The sequence below is a fragment of the Anolis carolinensis genome, chromosome 2 (genome assembly GCF_035594765.1).
Source record: "Anolis carolinensis isolate JA03-04 chromosome 2, rAnoCar3.1.pri, whole genome shotgun sequence".
NCBI lineage: Eukaryota > Metazoa > Chordata > Lepidosauria > Squamata > Dactyloidae > Anolis > Anolis carolinensis.
Genome location: NC_085842.1, coordinates 159,707,403 through 159,730,935, shown reverse-complemented (window position 1 = coordinate 159,730,935; position 23,533 = coordinate 159,707,403). Strand labels below are relative to the sequence as shown.

Genomic DNA, 23,533 nt, shown 5'->3' with positions numbered 1-23,533 from the left:
TGCTGGACTACATAGGCTTCCCACTGTTCTTCATTGACCCATGCCTTTCAGCCAGAAACTTTGCCTAGAATTAGGTCAGCTGGATCTTCACTATGGATAGATAACTTGTTTCTTACTGACTTAGGATGCATCAGCACTATAGAGTTAATGTAGTTTGACACCAAGTTCACTGTCTAACTCAGCATTTCTCAACCCTGGGGGTCCGCGAGGGGGGTTTCAGAGGGCTCGCCAAAGACCATCAGAAAACACATATTTTTGATGGTCTTGGGAACCCAAATCCCTCCAGTATTTTCTGTTGGTCATGGAGATTCTGTGTGGGAAGTTTGGCCCAATTCTATCGTTGGTGGGGTTCAAGGGGCTCTTTGATTGTAGGTGAACTATAAATCCAAGCAGCTATAACTCCCAAATTTCGAGGTCTATTTTCCCCAAACTCCACCAATGTTCACATTTGGGCATACTGAGTATTTGTGCCAAGTTTGGTCCGGATCCATCATTGTTTGGAGTCCACAGTGCTCTCTGAATGTAAGTGAACTACAACTCCCAAACTCAAAGTCAATGCCCACCAAACCCGTCCCATATTTTCTGTTGGTCATGAGAGTTCTGTGTGCCAAGTTTGGCTCAATTCATTGGTGGAATTCAGAAAGCTCTTTGATTGTAGGTGAACCATAAATCCCAGCAACTACAACTTTCAAATGACAAAATTGGGTATGTGTGCGAAATTTGGTCTAGTGAATGAAAATACATCCTGCATATCAGATATTTACATTACGATTCATAACAGTAGCAAAATTATAGTTATGAAGTACCAATGAAAATAATTTTATGGTTGGGGGTCACCACAACATGAGGAACTGTATTAAGGGGTTGTGGCATTAGGAAGGTTGAGAACCATTGGTCTAGCTCAATGCTGTGAAATCATGGGAGTTGTAATTGAGTAAGATACTATCACTCTTTCAGAAGGAAAGCTACAGACCCTTTTAAAACTATACCTCCCAGGATTCCACAGCATTGAGTCATGGCAGATAAATTGGTGTCAAACTGCATTCATTCTACAGTATAGAGGCATTGTAAGTATGATCCAGCAATCCAGATAAATATCTATCCTGGTAAATGTCTTCATGTCTCCAATTAAGTAGGGGACATCGTGCTGACACATTGCTCTTGTGATTGTTCAGCTTCACTCCCAACTTTGCCTTACCTCTGCCTGTTCTTTTGCATGTAGGTAGGTAGGATCTGTGACTCATGATCTGCATAAACGTTTTATTTCTATGTCTTCTCATCTCATCAAAGTCATTTAGGGCAGAACAAAGTTACTGTTTGGATCCAAATAAATGCATGCTTATAAGGGAAACTACCTATAGGGTTATTTTATCAAAGTCATTTAGGGCAGAACTTACGGTGACTCTGCAGCAGAGAGGCAAACTTTTGTTTGCCCGCCCCCTCTCTCTCGGCGCTGAACTGGGCACGCCTCAACAGCGTCCCTAGGGGATTAGCGCCACCCACAAATGTGTACTTTGCTTATAGCTTCAGCCGCCCCTGGGTGACACTAAGGTCAACCTATTATGGGGCTTCCTTGACAAGATTTGTTCAAAGGCCTTTGGCTTCCTCTGATGCTGAGAGAGTGTGATCTGTCCAATATCACCTTATAAGTTTCTATGACTAAGAGGGGATTTGAACCCTGGTCTCTAGAGTCATCGTCCAAGGTGCAAACCCCACTACACTATGCTGGCTCTTTTCTAAAATAACTGTAAACCAATTTAGGCCATGGATACCTCCCTGGCTCTTCAATCTCAGTGTTTGTAAAGTGCTTCCTCCCCACATTTTTAAAGTATTTATGATCACCACACCGATGAGTGTGTGGGGATCATTTAGAAGAGAGATAAGGAAAGTTTTTGCCATGTGATCAGAGCGACCTTGACAGCAAGCGTGTAGATACTGCTCTTCTAAAGTACAACACTGTAATGTGAGAGGATTATACACATTCCAGAATCAATAAAAGTATCAAATATGTTTTGTCTTGACTTTTTCACCATCTGCTCTTCTCTTGCACTTAATGCATTCTAGGGCCAGAATAATTTACAGTTTTCAGATTCCATTAGGCAGCATGGCCATTTGTAGTCCCAAAAGTTTATTTGTGAAATCCTGGAATGACCATGAAGACTAGAGATTATGGAATATAAAACCAGACTCTCTCTCCAGCCATACCCACCAGTAAGACCCAAAGACAGTGAACATGCTAGCATCTTGTGAGAATGTCGCAGGACATCTTGATCAGATGTGGCCACTGGATTGTATACCTTCTCTGAAGTCTTTAAATTGCTGAGCACTGCCAAAAAGCTTCCCTGAAACACCGGCAATTACTTTTTCTGCTACTGCAGTAGATGGCCAGTACAAGTATGTATTCAGTGTGTCACAAGCTGGGAAATAAATTCCACTTCCAAGGTCTTCTCAGTAAAGTTGGAGGATTGCTTCAGAGCCTTTACTCCCTTTACACAGTTGGAGCAAGCCTTCCCAGGAGAAATGATTAAACCTTGTATTCTACCTTACTGTATACTCTTGTTAGAGAAAAAATGGATTAGTACAGTACTGTACTTTCAGTTTTTCTTTTTCACTGCAAATTGCTACAGGGAAAGTCAAAGTGGCTTGGTTCATATCTATATTTTTTGGTGAGATTATCTTAGTTTTTAGATCGCTCCCCTCCAATTCTCATTGTCAGGGTAGAATTTATAAATATGTTTTAAAGATACATACATTTTGAAGAAGAAACTACTGACTGTATAGTGATTGCAGTCAGTGTGTAGCGCCGTTTGTGTTGGTTATGAAAGAGCCAGTAGCCTGTGCTTCGTTGGTATAAGTGCAAAGTCTCTATTCACACATTTTAAAAAGAATCTTAGACATTGGAATGGAGAGGAAGGATGTCCTACCTAAACTATTCACAAACTAATCATCCTACTGATAAATCCCATTCAATTTAGATCATCAATTTGGGACATGCTGAGCTGAATGCAGCTTCGTGTTGTGTCTTCTGAATTGCCAGGTGGTTGGTAATTTCCCTGTTTTCCAGCCTTGGGCAAGGAGCAAACGATGATTTTTTTCCAGGCCCCTAATGGCTTGCCATTAATCACTGTGTCCACAGTCATCTCTAGCCTGTTCTTCTCCCTGCTTACATTATCCCTTTGTACACGCCGCCGCTGTTGGAATTAGTCATCTTCATGAGGCATTAAGGTAAGAAGGACAATTAATTCCCAGCACCACATGTCTCAGCTAATGGAGATTCAGAGGACAAAGCAAAGTCATTAAATGATACCAGATGATACGGAATGTGATAGTACTCTCTGGCTGTTCTTCTGGGAATATATCTTAATGCAAATAATATATGAATATATAAAATGTGAGATGATTGATTGCACATATCAATGTGTAGTAGTGCCATTTGGTGGATGCAATACCACTGTTCAAAGAGCTGTGTTCTAACGATAGAGCCCTGTTGGATCGGACTGAAAGTCTGAGTACCCTGGTATTCTGTTCATGTATCTCTGTATATAGGAAGACAATAAACAGAAAGTTAAGAAAAAAAGCCCACTGTCATCATTCTGTTGTCCAAAATCTCAGGTCCTTCCCGGTGTGTGGCAGCTCCCAGATGGTCCAATGAAACCCACACAGCTGGAGTTGAAGATGGAAATAAAAATCAGTTTTATTCAGTTCTGGCTAGAGTGGACACAGGGGGCAGCCCCAAATCCAGCATGCTTTCTAAGTACAGACATGGGCATTATATAGAAAAGGTACACCCATTTGAGAACATGAGGAACAGAGGTGATTGGTTGATCCACAGTCCCTGTATCCCATGGATGTTTCATAACAAGCCTTTCCATCACTGGAACCACCATGGAGGAGTTACAAGGATCTCCTAATCTGTTCTACATACTCAGCTGGTCCCAATCCAAATGGAGGCATTAACCAGTTCAGGCACCCTCTTTCCAGAATGAGATAGGTATCATTTTTCACCCTCGGCCAATTTTGCCCCTTGTTTCCCTTCCAAAGGGCCATCCTAGACAACAGCATGACTTCACTTCCAGAAGAAGAGGGACCCAACCAACTGTGGGAACTTCCCCAAACCAGACCCTTCATAATGGATGTAAACTAACAATAACAACAACAACAAAAGCAACAACAATAATGGATGTAAATAATAATGAATGTAAGTAATTATGGATGTAAAAGACTCCAGAAGTATATGCCTCATTTTAGATATCAAATATTAGCCTTGAAGATGTAGGGTGGTCTAAAGAATATTGGCTTCATAACCTAGAAATACAGATACGTGTTTTAACTGGCAGTCGGGGCATAGGAGGTCAACATTTCCACCACCACTACCAGGCTTGGATAAACAAGAAGAATACAACAATCAGAAGCAGGGTCTTCGTCACAATTCCTTTTGCAGCCCTAATAGCTGGTGTAAGGCTGAAGGAAACATCTCAGATGTCCAATGGGCCTTCGTTCATTGAAATATATGAAGAGTAATTGGGTTGAACAGGTTGTCTGTTCCTTTCAGCAGCAAGGGTCTCCACTGGGGAAGAACGTTGTTTTGGTGGAAACTTTTCTGTTGTTTCTGATGGGGAGAAGCATAAGAAACAATGTGCAGAGTAGAGGTGTAAGAAGCCACCTTGGAGACTCCAGGAAAATATGACATTTTCCTGAAGATGTTCTTTTCAAAAATCTCAGCAACACTTTGGGACTAGACAAAATCAAAAACCATTGAGCTGTGGAAAAGCAACCCAGTTGTCAAGCTTCTGATTTATCACCATCAAAGAGCAATAGGAAAAGAAAAGTAAAAGGCACTTCAAACAGGCCCAAAGATGGATCCTGATATACCCCAGGTTCCTCAAGTTCCAAGGTCATCAATCACTAGGTGGCCTGAGAATAAGGACTCATGTTCAAAAATCTGGAAATCTCCCAGAAGACAGCTGCTAGGAGCAGAGAGAGACGTCCAGTGAGAAGACAACTCTGGTTATTCCAAGAACAAATCCCCAAGACCTAAAATATGAGGGAGGTTCATTCAACAGTGAAGGGCAAGGGAAGAACAGAGAGTCCATCCCCCTGCTCCACACTTTGGGGAAGAAGCTTCCATTCCTCCCCACAAAATTTTCCCTCCCAGATTAGACATTATCTGGAGACATTTTAGAGAAACCACTGCTTACAGTGCCCGTTGTTGCAAGTCCCATGATTTACAATGGCATCAGCTGCTCTTTGTCACAATCCAAATATACCAAGCCAAGTCACCTTCAGGGCAGATATAAATAAGACAAGAGCAAGAGAGTCCTGGCCACAACACCCAATAATTCTCTCTTCTCTCCCATCTCTTACAACAGGAAAATGTGGAGGCCCACCAGGACTTCTTCACCCACCACTGGAAGAAGCAGTGCTCCTGGCTCATTTGATCCTCTTCCATCCCTGCCTACAGAGGGGACACCCTCATCCCCTGCAGGACCCGCCTTTTCCAGAGGAGCAGCAGTCACTTTGGGAGAGGATGAAGTGCTAGGTGCAGAAGGCCAGGAAGGAGCTGGATCAAGCTGAGAAGGTTTTGGTTCTTTGAGCAGAGGGAGAAGGGCGTGGAAATTTCCAAGTAATAGGGCTACCCTTCTTAGGGTATTAAGGGCAGGCTTTGTCTCTTTGTGTGTGTGTCTCTCTCTCTGTGTGAAGGAGATAGAAAAAGATTATTTGTAAAAGAAGATTTTAGTCCAGAAATCACCTCAAGGTGGTATGCCCAAAAAACATTTCTATTGCCGGGTTGTTGCATGTTTTCCGGGCTGTATGGCCATGTTCCAGAAGTATTCTCTCCTGACGTCAGGAGAGAATACTTCTGGAACATGGCCATACAGCCCGGAAAAGATACAACAATCCTGTGATCCTGGCCATGAAAGCCTTCGACAACACATTTCTATTGCCATCTTCCAGGAAAAGATCAAACAAGATATTTGCTAAACCACTTTAATAAACTTAATCAATTGTTCCAGCCAAAGTGTCTCTTTTCAGAATTGCCCAGCCTTTTCAAGATGACACATTTTAGTTCCAGAAAGAAATCCTTGGGCACCACTTGAGCTTCCATGGGCCAGTGTTATAGAATCATGGGAGCTGAAGTTTCTTAAGGTCATTTGCATTCTCCAGTAAAGAGTTTTGGTGACTCACCAGATTTCAAATGGCAAGATTCCATGGCAGTTAAAGAAGTGATTCCATTTAATCAACATTTTGGTAAGAAATACATTCATGCCTTTAATTCTGGAGACCACAAAGAGCAGAAAGTGTTTCCTTAGCATGACATTCAGGTCTATCTTTGGAGGAAAAAAGTTGTGAACAGAGAAAATGGTGAGATCAGGGTGGAGAGAGAGATTGAGAGGGAGGGAGAGGGAGAGGGATCCGTCATGTTCCCAATCCATACTCTGAACCATCTGTCCTAGGAGGAGAAATTCCAAATCCACATTGAAATGGTTGACTGGGTTGGAAACATCAGCAGCAAGGTCTTCCTTTTCCTGTGTGTAAGGAGGAAGATGAAGGATTCATATATTCAAAGGCTGATCCAAACAAGCAGCTTGCAAAGTGGGGTTGTCCACCAAGAAAGCTGCCAGAGTCCTCATCCCCCCCTTGTCAGTTCTTTAGACATGCTCTGGATTAACTCTTCTTCCAATGGCCATCATGGAATCTCCCATTCTGAGAACCTGTGACGGCAGTTCTTCTCCTGGCCCCTCCCTTCCCACTTCCAGGGTTACTATAGGAACAGAAACAAACAATTCTGTTCACCATCATACTTCAACTGCTCACTCCTTACCGGACACTCAAAGAGAGAGAGATCAGGAGCTGAATGTGAGCAGAGCTTTGGGATCAGCATGGTAGAAAGAGGAATATTTAGATGTTTCACTTATTCTCAGAGTTAACCCAGATAAAAGCTAACCGTTGGTTCATGTTTGAAGAAAGGATGAAGACAGGTTAGGGAAGAGAAAGCTCTTGAGAATGGATGCTCCAGCACAGTAAGCCAGGTCTGACAATTATCAATCATCAATAGAATAAAAGAGTAGAGGAGGAGGATTCAGGACTACAGAGCATGGGGGTGTCCCAGGAAGGTCAGTAGGGCCCGGGTTGACCAGAAGGGCATTGATGTGGACAAGGAAGCAAAAATCATTTCTGATTGGTGAAGTTTGGGTGAAAAAACACTGAGAATGGAGAAAGGGAGAAAGGAAGAGCATGGTAGAAATTACTAGAAATGTTGTCTAGATGCCATTCAAGGGTTAACTAGCATATTGGGGGAAGGGGGAAAGTACTGGATTAGCTTTGCAAGCTGTCAAGAGAATTGGACTGCAGTTGCTGAAGAGTGATCTTGGTGTCTCTAAAATATGTATAGAAAGGTGTCTCTATTTGCAAAGTCTTGGTCTAAATGGTCCTTGAGGATATTTTCTTCCACCTCCCTCTATCTTCCTCACTGTCCATGACTCTCCACCTTCCACTATGTCCTTCTACCCTCCATCTCCTTCTATGTTCCTTATTCTCCATAATCCTCCACCTCCTTCCATGTGCCCCACCCATCGGAATCATTTTGTCCATATGAGGCATTTAGAAATTTTGGGAAGCTTTGGTATTCTCAAGGGCCAGGCTAGCACAATGGGTCAACTGCCAGCTATAGAAGATTCTGCCAACCGAAAGGTTGACAGTTCAAGCCTGGGTCAGAGCGAGCTCCCGCAGTCAGCCCAGCTTCTGCTCACCTAGCAGTTCAAAAACAACAACGTAAGTAGATAAATAGGCACCTCTTCGATGGGGAGGTAAAAGGCTCCCTGAAAAACATACCAGCAAAAATCCAATGGGGAAAAGCATCCATGGATGACAGGCTCCTCAGCGTGGAAAATGAAACAACAGCACCTTCCCATGGATGAGTCGAGCACAGCCGGATGCCAGAGATGAAAAGAGGGAAGTCTTGCCTCTGTTTATCTACTGTCTGTCTTTGTTAATTGTATAACGGCATTGAATGTTTGTCATATATGTACCTGTTATTCGCTCTGAGTCCCCTCGGGGAGATAGAGCGGAATATAAATAAAGTATATTATATTATTATTATATTATTCCACTTATGCCACACCTTACCCTATTCAGCAATCATGTTTCCAGGAGAAAATGGGCTTCATTTTATACCCCTAGTTCTTCTTGCTCCTCATTCCCCATCCAGAGGATGTTCCCTCTTCATATGGCCATCTCTTCCCACCCATCCCAACCAATGCTTGACTTCCTTTCTTGAAGACAAGGAACCCAACCTTTCCCAGGGATGGCCTCCTTCTCCTATCATGGACGTGAAAGACTCCAAAAGTAAACACTTCTCTTGTTTAGAAATCAAAGATCAGGATGGGAGATGTGGGCTGATCTGGAGGGATTGGCTTTGCAACCAAGAACTACAGATGCATGTTCAACTAGCAACTGGGGCACAGGAAGATGACCCATCCAACCCCTCCTAGACCAACAAGAATGATGCAACAATGGGAAACAGAACCTTTGTCACAATTTTTTTTTTTTGCAACTCTGGTAACCGGTGTAAAGGGAAGGAAACTTTGATCTCCAGATCTCAGTGGACAGCTGAAGAGGCCTCCATTTCTTGGTACTTGGTAAGGTAAATATATGAGAGTTACACCAAGAAATGATACGGAGTTAAACATTCATAAAAAGGAGGTGATGTATAAGGTAGACTTTTGTAATTGAATGATTGAAAAGGCCAGTGTTTACCTGTAGCATACCAAAACATCAAATTATACCTCCTGGAGGATTTATCAGCTAGGATAAGAATGGTTCAAGGGAGGCATGGGGTTGAGAACTACAAAAATGGCACATTCTCTATCCGTGGTTTAGAGGCTTCTTTTTCTCTCATGGGGTTTTGCTCATAGGTATGGGAGGGTAACTTAGCTGAACTAGTTCTCAGTTCCTCTCTTTCAGTACCAATGACCTTCTCTCCTGGAAACCTTCCCTTGGGCTCTGATGGGGAGAAGAAGTGAAGCCCAGGGAGGGAGAGCAAGAAGCTACTTGGGAATCTAGCCAGGAAAAGAACAAAACATATCCAATGAAGGAAATACACCTGAGGAAGGTCCCTGCAAAAAAGATGAGCAAGGGAATAAGAGGGAGGAAAACCCCATATCTGCCGACCATGCCAACCCAACCCCCAGGACCAATGTGAAACAGCAGATGCTGGAGTCCATCCAGGTTTTCCATCCTCTGGGGAAGAGGTTCCCAAGTCTTCCACCAAAAGGCCCCTCAAGACAGGAGACCATCTGGACGGGTCTTAGAGGAACCGCTAGTCCCCATGGGAAGAAGGTTTGGGAAGCCACTTCCTCCAATACCACTGGCCTCTGCCTCCTCCTCCACCTCCATTTTATTCTAAACAAAGCCGCCTTGCTATTACATGCCTCAGTCACCATCAATCAATATGAGGCCATACCAGCTCAAAGGAATACCATTGGAAATTCTCCTCCCATCCACCAATGATGCCACTGCGATGGCAACCCACCTAAGGAACCCATAGGTGTCAAACAGGGTGTGTGTGTGTGTGTATCTATCTATCTATCTATCTATCTATCTATCTATCTATCTATCTATCTATCTATCTCAACCCATGTTACCCCCGTCTCAGCCTCTCCAAACCAGTGGAGGGAGAGAGACCTTCTCAAGAGCCATGATTCTTCCTCTCATGTATATATTAATCATGGAGAAGCTTTTAGCTAACTGCATTTGATCTTATTTTGTAATTTATTCCTTTATAGTGTTGCACTTTTCTATTGTTTTCTATCTAATGTAATTATACTATAATCCAGTTATAATATGATACTATAGTATAATAATCAAATATAATAATAATGTAATACAATTATAATAATATAATAAGTAGTGGTATCTTTTGCTCACCGCACTGGGCCCACAAAAAGAATTTTCACTCTCATTATCCTTTCCATTGGTAGGCCACAGAGCCTCGGCTTCATGTAACTCGCCAAGCCTGAGTGACAAGGAGGCGGGCCTACCTGTCTCTTGCAGCCCTGCCCACGCCAGTTGCTAAAGGGAAGAGACTGCTTGGCCATTGCTGGCGCCATTGCTAAGGGGATGGGCCATCTGCTATGACGGTTGCTAAGGGAGGAGGAGATTGCTTGGCCGTTGCTAAGGGGAAGAGCTGTCTGATTGGCCATTGCTAAGGAGCATGGTTTTACTTTTCTCAGGTGTGACAGGTTTGTGATAGTTGGTATGTGAATACCTTAAAACACCATTCGAATGCTACGCTGTGTCCAAATTTTGTAGCAATCGGTGAAGTAGTTTGGGAGATATGAGGTCCTAACAAATGGACATTACATTTTTATTTATATACAGTGGAGTCTCACTTATCCAACATAAACGGGCCGGCAGAATGTTGGATAAGCGAATATGCTGGATAATAAGGAGGCATTAAGGAAAAGCCTATTAAACATCAAATTAGGTTATGATTTTACAAATTAAGCACCAAAACATCATGTTAGACAACAAATTTGGCAGAAAAAGTAGTTCAATATGCAGTAATGCTATGTAGTAATTACTGTATTTACTAGGCTTGCTCAAATAATTCGTTTTCCCCGTTACCCGTTATTAATTCGTTATTTTCGTTTGTTTTGAAGCAATATACAGCATTGGTTGTCCACACGTCTGGATATCGCGGTTTCGAACCGCGATTGGCCGTTTTCCGTTATGGCATCGTTTTTTTTCGTTTTTAAAAAATGCTTTTGCAAATCACCCAAACTTGTTTAAGTGCACTGGGGCAACCTAGCGTGTTGTTTGCACCTTGTGGCCAATCAGAGAGCACGTTAAACCAGGGGGAGGGGCTGGTAGGACGTCCTGAATGAAAAGAGCGAGCACTCAGCCTCGTGGCTCATTCACACCGGGAATCTCAAGAGGGTGGAAGGGAGTTTCTGGGCAGGCAGGCAGGCAGGCAGGCAGGCAGGAAAGATTGCTGTGTCACAGCCTCCTTGGCTGTTTTTGAGCTAGAGCTGAGCTAGGCTACAGAAGACCTGGAGAAAAGGTTGGGTGGTGGGTGAGTTTGGGAGGTGTGGGGAAACTGTTGGGTGTTGCTTTTATAATTTTTTGCAAAGGGCCTGTGGGTGTTTTTTTCCTCACGAGATTGGCGTTTTCAATTTTCCCAGACGGCCAGCAATTTTTCTGCTGCGCCATTTTTTCTGTTGCGGGCGGGGTGGGCATTCTTCTTTCTTTTTTAAACGCTAAAGGGTTTTTGGAAACAAGGGAGCCTGGTGATTTGGCCCTTGCCTCATGCAGGGCAGTTTGTCCGTGCCAGGGTCGCTTTCTGTGAATAAAAAGCCAACTTTGGCAAAAAGGATTGAACCTCCCATTGTCCTTGGGAGAACTAAAACTCCTTTTTGGGAAACAAGGGACCCACTTTTGCCCTTTCACTGCTCAAACAGGGCAGTTTGTCCGTGCCAGGGTCGCTTTCTGTGAATCAAAAGCCAACTTTGGCAAAAAGAATTGCACCTCCCATTGTCCTTGGGAGAACTAAAACTCCTTTTTGGGAAACAAGGGACCCACTTTTGCCCTTTCACTGCTCAAACAGGGCTGTTTGTCCGTGCCAGGGTCGCTTTCTGTGAATCAAAAGCCAACTTTGGCAAAAAGGATTGCACCTCCCATTGTCCTTGGGAGAACTAAAACTCCTTTTTGGGAAACAAGGGACCCACTTTTGCCCTTTCACTGCTCACAGGGCAGTTTGTCCGTGCCAGGGTCGCTTTCTGTGAATCAAAAGCCAACTTTGGCCAAAGGATTGCACCTCCCATACTCCTTTGTAGAACTGGAAAGTACAGGTATCCCCTTGTAAAAAAATAAAAATAACTAAAAAATAAATAGACGGTTTTGCGGCAGTTAATATACCCTAAACATAACACGTTGCCAATCAAGAAACAAGAAATATTTTCCACCACTTACACAACACCTTTCCATCCCCCCATCTGTCTCCTGAAAACACTCCTGCTGTCATGAAACGTTCAGCTGTACGCGGGTCTGGGGGAGCAAGTCCTGATAGTGGTAAAGGCACAGCCAGGACACTGTGGGGGGCCAAAAAAGTTAGGGTGGGTCCCATCCGTCTGGAACGCCGAACTATGGGAGTGGGTGGACTTGATGAAGAAGCCGGCTGTTCGCATGCAGAAAGTACACAGCCCTCCACACCGAGCCAGTTGTCTTATAGAGCTGAGACCACAGGACGATCAATGGAACATACAGGTTTAGCCGTCCTGGAACTACAGGTGGTGGATAGTGAGGATATAGATAACCCCACCCCTCCACCCGCTACTGACAGTGAGGAGGAGGTAGAGGAGGTTGTACCATCCAAACAAAAACTTTCTCAAGCTGACGAAAGGGTGCCCACGACTCCTATCTCAGTGGGCGTCGCCACAGTGGCTGTGGGGAGGCCTAGGTCTTATATTTGGGACCATTTCCATGTCCACTCTCAGAGTGCTACTTTGGCAGTTTGTAGGCACTGTGGGGCAAATATCAGCAGAGGCAGAGACCTGAGACATCTTGCGACCTCGGGGTTGAGTTCTCACTTGAAGCGACACCATCCCTCCATATCGGTAGGAGGGGGAACTGCAAGCCCTTCCAGTGGCAGCATTAGCACACAAAGTTCTCCTGGTGAAGATGGTGGAAGGCAGACACAGTCCAAATTGGAGGATTGGGCCATTCCATTACCCAGAAAGAAAACGGGGGAAACATTACTCACACCCCAGCAGATAACCCAAACTGTGGGAGAGATGATTGCCCTTGATCACCATCCCTTCCGCCTGGTTGAACAAGAAGGCTTCGTACGCCTTATGAAACGGCTGTGCCCCCGATACAAAATCCCCTCCCGTCACACCTTTTCCAGAAAAGTAATTCCCGGCTTGTATGAGGGCTGTAAGGAACGCATTTCCCAGATGTTGCGTAGCGCCATGGGAGGACACATCCATTTTACCTCTGACATTTGGTCAAGCTTGGGAGGAGGCCATTCCTACCTCTCTCTCACGGCACATTGGTGGGAGAAGGAAGGCAGTATGGATACATCCCATCGTTGGGCACTCCTCGCGTTGGAGGTAGTTGATCGTGATCACAAGGCAGAGACCATCTGCAGCTATCTGGAAAACATTATGGGGGAGTGGATGCAGTATAGGCCGGAAGAAATGAGGAGGGGCTTTATGGTGACTGACGCTGTGAAAAATATGATCAAAGCGGTTGAAAGTGCCGGGTTTCAGAATGTGTCCTGCATGGCCCACATGCTTCACAATACCATCAAGGAAGGTTTAAAGAGCCCGGAAGAGCAGCCAGCCAGCAACGCAAACATCTCCCTGCTGATCGAGCGCTGTAGAAAGATCGCGGGCTACTTCCACAGGAGCATCAAGGCAGCCCGGCAGCTGAGAGAGAGGCAGAGCCTTGAAGGCCTCCCGCAGCACAAGCTGCTCCAGGACGTCTCTACTCGGTGGAATTCAACCTTTAAAATGCTTGAACGCATGGTCGAGCAGCAGAAGGCGGTACACGGCATCTCCCTCACATTGGTTGCGCCAGTTAGCAAACTTGTTCCAAATAAGCAAGAGTGGGACACCATCTCCCAGCTAGTAGACATACTAAAGCCATTCAAACATGCCACCGAGACCCTTTTGGACTCAAAAGCCCTTCTTAGCCAGGCAGTGCCCATGGTCTTGAGGCTAAGGAGGCACATAGAAAGGCTTGGGGCCGGTCGAACACTGGACTCCCTGGCTGGACCGCTGACACCGCCGGCACAGGAGGTGGTGAGGAGGTTGTCCTTTGCTGTACGGAAATGCCTAGAGCCACTTCTTTCCAGCAAGGTCCATATGCTGGCGGCCTTGTGTGATCCCCGGCTAAAGTACAACGTCTGCCCAAAAGACTTTACCGTGTGGAAGGCCCAACTAGTTAACCTTGTAAGGGAGGTCTTTGCTGCCAGGGTGGCGGAAACGGGCACAGCGGCCCCTCTTCCGGAAATGCCTGTCACCCCCAGCACTAGCGCTAGTGGCGAGACTGAAAGTCCCGGGGAGCTGGTAGGGGTTTGCCGTAGGGATACGGATCTCCAGCAGCGACCAGGAAACGTTTTTTTTGCAGAGACGGTGGCCATACTAGCCTGCTCTGAAGAATCCTCTTTGCTGGCTTCTGCTCAAAAGGTAGACTCGGCCGAATGCTCGGTCAACAGGTACTTTGAGGAGCCTCCTGAGATAATATCTTGTGATCCATTGGCCTATTGGGCTTCACGCGAACACATGTGGCCGGATCTGTCACACGTAGCCCGGCAGTTCCTCAGCTGTCCTCCCACGAGCGTGCAGAGCGAAAGGGTCTTCAGCCTAGCGGGAGATGTAGTCACGCCCCACCGCAGCTTGCTGGACCCGCAAACAGTTGAGAAACTGGTTTTCCTGAAGGCCAACCTTCAGGAATTTCCCAGATTTGGATTTTGACACCGACGGCTCATAGAGCAATAGTTCTCCTTTAATCAGCTATGCTTCAGAGTAACTTTGGCTAATTTTGTGGGTGGCCGGGGGGGGGTTGCCCCTTTGGACTCTGTCCAACATCTCTCTCCTCTAACCTACAATGCTTTCCTCTCTCTTTTCCCTTCCTTTCTCGTCTTTATCATCACTCACCGTTGCCCACTGTTGTTTTTGGGTTCATCAATCACAAGGCGCCGTTTCCCGAATCATTGAATCATGGAATCATAGAAAAGTAGAGTTGGAATAGAACTCATGGGCCATCGAGTTCTCCCCCAACAAAAACGCAGGAAGTTTCATTCAAAGCATTCCCGACAGATGGCCATCGAGCCTATGCTTAAAAGCTTCAAAAGAAGGAGCCCCCAACACAGTCCGGGGGAGACAGTTCCACTCCCGAACAGCCATCACAGTCAGGAAGTTCTTTCTGATGTTCAGGTGGAATCACCATTCCACTTGTTGGAACCAACTGCTCCATCCCGTTGTCTCCAGGGCAGCAGAAAATAAGCTTGCTCCCTCCTCCCTATGACTTCCCCTCACATATTTGTACATTGCTAACATGTCTCCTCTCAGCCTTCTCTTCTGCATGCTAAACAATGATGACCACCTAATAAAGCCTCTCCTCATACTGCTTGATCTCCAGACCCTTTTTCATTTTAGTCGCACTCCTCTAGACGCGGACGGTGGCGTTTGCCCGTCAGGGCGTGTGCCTTTGCGGCTGCTAGTGACCTCTGGGCGCAGGTTCTGTGTCGTGGGAACTTCAATTTGCTGGCTTGTAGGCAGGGACGTTAGAAGAGGGTGGAATCACCGCACCGCAGAAAGCAGGACAACTCGGCCTTGTCCACCTCTTGTCGAAATTTTCTTCTTCCACTTTCCCATCACCTTTAAAGGCAGTGTACTCGACGCTGTGGCCGCAGGACGGCCGCCTTTTGGTCCCCCCGCACTCTTGCCGCGCACGCGGACGGTGGCGTTTGCCCATCAGGGCGTGTGCCTTTGCGGCTGCTAGTGACCTCTGGGCGCAGGTTCTCTGGCTACGGAAGTGCTTTTAGCTGGCTTGTTGGCAGCGACGATAGAAGAGGGTGGAATCACCGCACCGCAGAAAGCGGGACACCTCGGCCTTGTCCACCACTTTTCAAAATTTTCTTCTACCACTGTCCCATCACCTTGAGAGGCAGTTGTCGACGCTGTTGCCGAGGGACGGACGCCTTAGGGTCCCCTCGCACTCTGTCCGCGCCCGAGGACGGTACCCTTTGCCTGTCAGGGCGTGTGCCTTTGCGGCTGCTAGTGACCTCTGGGCGCAGGTTCTGTTTGTTGGTAGGACGATAGAAGAGGGTGGAATCACACCGCAGAAAGTCTTACACTCAGAAATAAGACTTGTAGTCTTCTACGATCTATGGAGAACTCTCGGATGGATTCAGAAAAGAATTTCCTGTTGGACATCAACGGCGTCATTTCCTTCAAGTCCATGCCATCCTGATGGTATGCCTGTAATTTCACTACCTCCTTGAATCGGACGGGCAATAAAACATGGAGGATGGACCAGTTGGATCTTCTCACACTCCCAGGCACTGTCTTGTTTATCAAAAAGCAATTCTTTACAAAAGTGCCATTTTTCCCACGCTCTGCCTTCCTTACGGTCAAGCTCTCACATCCGCAGGTTTCTGGACTACGGCATTGCGATGACAATGCCAGTATGCGTTCCTCCAATGTTTGCATGAAGTCTCTTTCCTTTTTTTGTCTAGTGTGGACATAGCTCTGCAAAACCTCTACTAACTTGCAGACCACAGTCCACACCTACAGTGAGATGTCGCAAGAATAAATTAAACATCTGTCAAACCCTCCACATCCAATCCATGTTGTTGACAGTCATACATCTCTGTGGTTCCCTTTGGCTTCCTTCTCTTACAACCCAGCTTTGGTCATTTCTTCTTTCACCTTTGAGAGAAGGGTCCTCTGCCCCTACTGTCTTTCAGCCAGCAGACTGTATCTCATACCATAGTTTGTAAACGTGCCTTCCATATATTTCAAATCCTGCCTACAGGTCCTCTAGCTAAGCATGTCGCATTTAATGTTCCAGACAAACGGCTAGATGATTCCAGAGGCTGAACTTCTGCGGCCCTGCCGCAACCCGTTCCCAAGCATGAAAACGGCGGTTGATCCGTTTTCTGTTCCCAGCATGTCAACTAACACTTTCCGTGGGACAGACTATGTGAATTGGAATTCCCTAAAAACCCAGCACATTCCATTTATTATCCTCCTAGCAGTTTAAGGCTTTGAAGAGAGTATTCAACATGGCCGACGATGGTGTGACCCCTTTCAGCAGCTTGCCAAGTGACCTATCTGAGAATCCTCTTCCTCGAGGCCAAACTCCCGGTCCTGGAATATCAAGAAATACCTTTGAAACGAGGAGGAGGACTCTCTGAGAGTATATAAAACGATCAATGTTAGATGAATACAAAATTTAATATTTCCCTCCAACATCTCCCTGCGTGGACTCGGTGCGGATTACTTGGGGCAGCGGCCCAAGCAACATGAGTTCAAAATGAGAAAACATCATTTAGAATCAATTTCTTTTCAATGAAAGCAATAAAATAATTTTATGTCTTGACATCATAAAATATTACGGTAATTGCAAAAATGTCTGCCGTGCTAAAGTATCAGATGCACTTTTCCAACACTTTTGCTGAAGCAGTCCAGGACAATTTTTTGCGTTTGGTATTCGAAAATGAGGACTGGTTTTTGACGGATGATACAAAAGGCGGTTTACAAGCCAAATTTTTTAACACAGCCATCGTTAAAGGTGGGACACCCTGGCCGAAGCCTCTTGTGGTTTGGGATAACGAAAACATTTTATTTATCTCCCACCCCTTTACAATGCTTTTAAAATATGGGATAAGTGAAATCCCACAATGGCAGGGATAAACCTTTTTTTAATGGATCCCAGCCATTGCCTGACACAAGTTTTATCTCTATGCGTATGTCTGAGAGGATAAGACACAGAAGTTATGTGATGCTAATCTTCCGCAGACCCATAAGTAGAGAAAAAAACCTCTCAGGAACTCAGTATTGCTGTTGAAAGCAATGAGTTATGTCTTCATGGTTTCTTTTGTCTCCACAGTTGTGCTATGTTTTAGTTCTTTGGATTCATTTCTACTCCATGAAGACAATATCTTTCATTATTTTACATCCACAACTTTACTGAAAATGTATACCAACAGAAGTCATTTCCCTATTTCCAGATCAGCTGCTAGAGAACTTTAATAACACCAGACACACACACAAGTCTTTCCTCTAGTTCAACGCCATAGAAACATTAACCTTACATCATAGCCGTAAAACCTTCCAGTTCCAAAAAGCCTTCGAGGACTATGGGGTGGATCGCTGCCAGATGAAGAATTGGTTTCCAGGCCAAGAGTATTTCGCACTTTATTGATTTTTAACTCTCAAACTACCTCATCTATGTGGAAGTATTCAGCCCTCGGCCACAGAGCCGTGTTTTTACACCTCTGTTTTTTAAGCAGGTAATGCTGTATGCTGACTGTGACAGCTTTTTTATTTTATGTGTTATTGATGCAACATTTCCTTTAATAAATATAAAATTTTGGGGTTTAATTGTTCACATTGTATTGTTGACGGCCACGCCCCATGGAAGCCGCTCAGAGTCCCTCCGGGAAGATGGGGCGGGTAATAACAATTAAGATCTTACTGTGGTTATTATTACAATCATTATTGATGTGATGATGGCCACGACTACCCTGTGGACTGCCAGCTAGCTTGTGTCCACCCGGTAAGGGTGCGGCCAGGGCCGCTGACGGTTTGCTGTGTGCCTTTGTGGCGGCTACAGACTTTGTTGCTATGGTCTGGTTGACACATTAGTCAGTGGGGCTTGGGCCCACAATTCACTAGCAGACGTGAAGAATACACGCCCTTCCCCATGTGGGTTCTGTGGTGTGGGCGTGGGGCCGGCCAACGGTGGCCGGCCCCCCTGGGCAGTGGGGCTTGGGCCCACAGTTCACTAGCAGACGTGAAGAATACACGCCCTTCCCCATGTGGGTTCTGTGGTGTGGGCGTGGGGCCGGCCAACGGTGGCCGGCCCCCCGGGTCAGTGGGGCTTGCGCCCACATTTCCTGGTTTTTTAATTCTCTCTCTGTCTCTGGGAAGCGTGCCGGCCAACGGTGGCCGGCCTAGTATTTTAACGTGGGGGCCTCTCTTTTTCCCTCTCTGGAAGCGTGCCGGCCAACGGTGGCCGGCCTAGTATTTTAACGTGTGGGCCACTCTTTTTCCCTCTCTGGGAAGCGTGCCGGCCAATGGTGGCCGGCCCCCCTGGGCAGTGGGGCTTGGGCCCACAGTTCACTAGCAGACGTGAAGAATACACGCCCTTCCCCATGTGGGTTCTGTGGTGTGGGCGTGGGGCCGGCCAACGGTGGCCGGCCTAGTATTTTAAAGTGGGGGCCACTCTTATTCCCTCTCTGGGAAGCGTGCCGGCCAACGGTGGCCGGCCTAGTATTTTAAAGTGGGGGCCACTCTTATTCCCTTTCTGGGAAGCGTGCCGGCCAACGGTGGCCGGCCTAGTATTTTAATGTGGGGGCCACTCTTTTTCCCTCTGGGAAGCGTGCCGGCCAACGGTGGCCGGCCCTCAGTGAGCAGTATTTTAACGTGTGGGCCACTCTTTTTCCCTCTCTGGGAAGCGTGCCGGCCAACGGTGGCCGGCCTAGTATTTTAACGTGGGGGCCACTCTTTTTCCCTCTCTGGGAAGCGTGCCGGCCAACGGTGGCCGGCCCTCAGTGAGCAGTATTTTAACGTGTGGGCCACTCTTTTTCCCTCTCTGGGAAGCGTGCCGGCCAACGGTGGCCGGCCTAGTATTTTAAAGTGTGGGCCACTCTTTTTCCCTCTCTGGGAAGCGTGCCGGCCAACGGTGGCCGGCCCTCAGTGAGCAGTATTTTAACGTGTGGGCCACTCTTTTTCCCTCTCTGGGAAGCGTGCCGGCCAACGGTGGCCGGCCCTCAGTGAGCAGTATTTTAACGTGTGGGCCACTCTTTTTCCCTCTCTGGGAAGCGTGCCGGCCAACGGTGGCCGGCCTAGTATTTTAAAGTGGGGGCCACTCTTATTCCCTTTCTGGGAAGCGTGCCGGCCAACGGTGGCCGGCCTAGTATTTTAAAGTGGGGGCCACTCTTTTTCCCTCTCTGGGAAGCGAGCCGGCCAACAGTGGCCGGCCCTCAGTGAGCTGTATTTTAACGTGTGGGCCACTCTTTTTCCCTCTCTGGGAAGCGTGCCGGCCAATGGTGGCCGGCCTAGTATTTTAAAGTGGGGACCACTCTTATTCCCTCTCTGGGAAGCGTGCCGGCCAACGGTGGCCGGCCTAGTATTTTAAAGTGTGGGCCACTCTTTTTCCCTCTCTGGGAAGCGTGCCGGCCAACGGTGGCTGGCCCTCAGTGAGCAGTATTTTAACGTGTGGGCCACTTTTTCCCTGTCTGGGAAGCGTGCCGGCCAACGGTGGCCGGCCCTCAGTGAGCAGTATTTTAACGTGTGGGCCACTCTTTTTCCCTCTCTGGGAAGCGTGCCGGCCAACGGTGGCCGGCCTAGTATTTTAAAGTGGGGGCCACTCTTTTTCCCTCTCTGGGAAGCGTGCCGGACAACGGTGGCCGGCCCCCCTGGGCAGTATTTCAACGTATGGGCCTTGCCGCCTGTGGCTTTTCCTTTCTTTTCTTTTCTTTTGTTTTAGCTGCCTGTCGGCCTACGTGGTCGTGTTTCCCATGATGCGCCGCATCTCTCTTCTCTCGCAGCTGTCCCTCTGTACATATTGAGGCTATCCTTCCTTTGTTGCGGGCCACAATTTTTTCCCTCTCTGGGATGCATGCCAGCCAACTGTGGACGGCCCATTTTAACATATGGGCCTTGCCACCTGTGGCTTTTTCTTTCTTTTCTTTTCTTTGGTTTTAGCTGCCTGTCGGCCTACGTGGTCAACGTGTTTCCCACGATGCGCCGCATCTCTCTTGTCTCGCGGCTGTCGTTCTTTACCCATTTTGCCATCAGGCAATAAATCAAACCAACGTCGCAGAAATCTTACATTTCTTGGGAGGGGGAGGGGCTTGACCACTGGGGTATAATGGCCTCCAATATTGATGCCTGGGGAAAGTCATTGCGCATAGTGGCAGGCAGCAAAATGTGTCTCTTGGCCAATGTCCCCCAATGCCCTAAAATTTTGACAGATTTACGGGCACTGAAACAATGATACACAAGCAAGAACTTTCACAGTGATGGAACCCCTATTGAATGAACAGGAAATAACAATTCAAAAGCAGGAACAGATTTTTTGCAATTGGTAAAGTTTTTCTATATGAACTATAAAATTGTGCAATAAATCTTAGGAAAGGGCAAACGCTCTGCAATTTAGCAAACAAGCAGGGTGGATTGTGTTCTCCCACTGTACCAAATTTGATCAGTATAGCTGAAAAAATGAGAGCAGGAGAGCCCCCGACCCCCCCCCGGGGCTGTTTTTGGGCGACCGCGCATGCGCGTCCGCCATTAACGAATTAATTTTTAAGATAACGAATTTTCGTTAATTTCGAATTTTTTTGGGGGCAAAATTCGTAAATACCAACAAAAACGAAACGCTGCCCCCCTCTAGTTTTGAAACGAGTTTAGAATCAAATTTTTCATGGATCGATCAAGCCTAGTATTTACGAATTTAGCACCAAAATATCACGATATATTGAAAACATTGACTACAAAAATGCATTGGATAATATATATAATATATATATAAAAAGCTGTGCCCGGCCACGCGTTACTGTGGCCAAGTATGATGGTATGGGAAATAAAGTATTGAGGAATTGGTGGTAGTTAAGGTAAAGGGTAAACGTTTTCCCCTGACTCTGGGGGTTGGTGCTCATCTCCATTTCTAAGCCGAAGAGCCAGCATTGTCCATAGACTCCTCCAAGGTCATGTGGGATATATATATATACACACACACGCACACACACATACATACAATTAATTATTTGTTGCCAAAAAGCAGCAAAAACTACTAATGCTGACCTTCAGATTGGTTGGCAAAGAGCTGGTCTTGCAGGCAGAGTACTATTGGATTGGTGGCATTTTTATTCCCATTATAGGAGCTCAAGTTTAATGCTACAACTATCATAATCACTACTACCTTATATTTTATATTACTCATCCTTTTGCTGTTTGGTGTTGCCATTGATCATTTTGTCTACCATTTCAATACAATTTAAATTTCCCTTATTTTTTAGGGTGGCATTGGTTCAGAGACCATTCTCCCTGCCAGCTGGAGCTCTTCACCAGGAAAAGAAATCTGACTGTTCATTATTTCTATGTAAGAAAAACCTTTTTTGTTGTTTATTTGTGTGAAATAAGCTGTTTGGGATTTTGCTGCAAAAATAAAATAAAATCAACACATTCCACTATACAGAGAAATCCTGCTACCTTCAAATACTGGGAGGTGGAGGAATTACTTTCCTAATAATTGCAAAGAACATTTTTTGTGGAAACAGAGGCTTAAAGGAGTATTGAAATTCAGAGAAGAAGAGCAAACACCCCTCTCCTCTCACTTGTACCACCATGGCTTCCTCTGAGGCTGAGACAATGTGACTTGCTGAATGATACCCAGTGGATTCCTATGGCACAAGCTCAGGAATTTGAACCCAGGGCTCTTTTGTAAATGTCTTGGGCGGGGGGCGGGGGGGGGGAGATAGGGACTGTGGTCTAACACATTTAAAAAGCTGAGGACTGAGCTTAGGAATACCATCTTGACCTTTATTTGAGGCTGAGAGAGTGTGACCTACTGGGTTTCCATGGCAGAGGCAAATTTATAAATCATAGAATCATAGAGTTGGAAGAGACTATATGAGCGATCCACTCCAACACCATCCTGCAGGAAAAGCACAATCAAAGCATCCCCAACAGATGGTCTTCCAACCTCTGTTCAAAAGCATCCAAAGAAGGAGCCTGTACCATACTTTGAGGCAGAGAATTCCACTGCTGAACAGCTGTTACGGTCAGGAAGGTCTTCCTAATGTTCAGGTGGAACCCACTGCTTTGAGTCCAGATCTCCAGTGCAAATAAGGAGCCCCATTTTACTCCTCCTGTAATGGTATTGAAGCATCACAAATTGGATCTCCTTTCTGGCTGAGATGGGTTGAGCATTCCTTCTTCGAAATGCTTGGGACCAGAAGTGTTTTCTGATGTTGAAATATCTGTATTTTCTTGGTATTTTCAAGGTACCTCTTAGAGATGGGATCCAAGTCTAAATATGTAATTTATTTATGTTTTATGTATACCTTATATATATATAGTCAGAAGGTAATTTTATAGACAATATTTTTAATAATTTTGTTCATGAGACAAAGTTTGAGTATACTGAACTGCGATAAAGCAAACAGATTGCTATCTTACCAAGTGTCTTACTCACAGCCTCCTCTGTGTCCTGGGTTCATTCTTCTTCCAATGGCCACCATGGAATCTCCCATTCTGAGAGCCTGTGATGGTTCTTCTTCTCCTGGCCCCTCCCTCCCCACTTCCAAAGTTACTATAGGAACAGAAATAAACAATTCTGTATTTTCACCATTATGCTTCAACTGCACACTCTGTACTTCATAGAGCAGAAGGTCAGAAACTAAAGTCTTCAGCCACTGATCAGTGAACTTGAGCAGTGCTTTGGAATCTGCCTGGCAGGTAGGAAAGAGGGATATTTATATGTTTCATTCATTCTCAGAGGTGACTCAGATAAAAGCTGTTGGTTCATGTTTGAAGGATGAAGTCAAAGGATGAAATCAGCCTAGAGAAGAGAAACCCTTGGGAATGGGAGCCAGGTTTGACAATTTATCAATAGGTAGAATAAAAGAGTAAAGGAAGAAGATAAAGGACTACAGAGCACAGTGGTATCCCAGGAAGGTTAGTAGGAATTGGGTTCAGAAGGGTATTGACTTGTCCAAGGAGGGGGAAAAATATCTGATTTGTGAAGTTGGAGCAAGTACTGAGAAGGGAAGAAAGGTAGAATATGGCTGAAATTC

General features: G+C 45.9%; 1 long non-coding RNA gene across 4 annotated transcripts in view; it reads left to right on the top strand.

Moving 5' to 3' along the window:
• The first annotated feature begins 523 nt into the window (after positions 1-523).
• The window catches only part of LOC134296320 (uncharacterized), a 56,147-nt gene continuing 33,137 nt past the window's right edge, over positions 524-23,533 (top strand). For 2 of the 4 annotated variants that reach the window (XR_010003022.1, XR_010003019.1), the window contains exons 1-2: positions 524-7,031; positions 21,755-21,837. This is a non-coding gene — a long non-coding RNA (uncharacterized LOC134296320). Of the gene's footprint in view, positions 7,116-21,754; positions 21,838-23,533 lie in introns of all 4 variants that reach the window. The other 2 variants (XR_010003021.1, XR_010003020.1) reach the window with 2 other exon arrangements.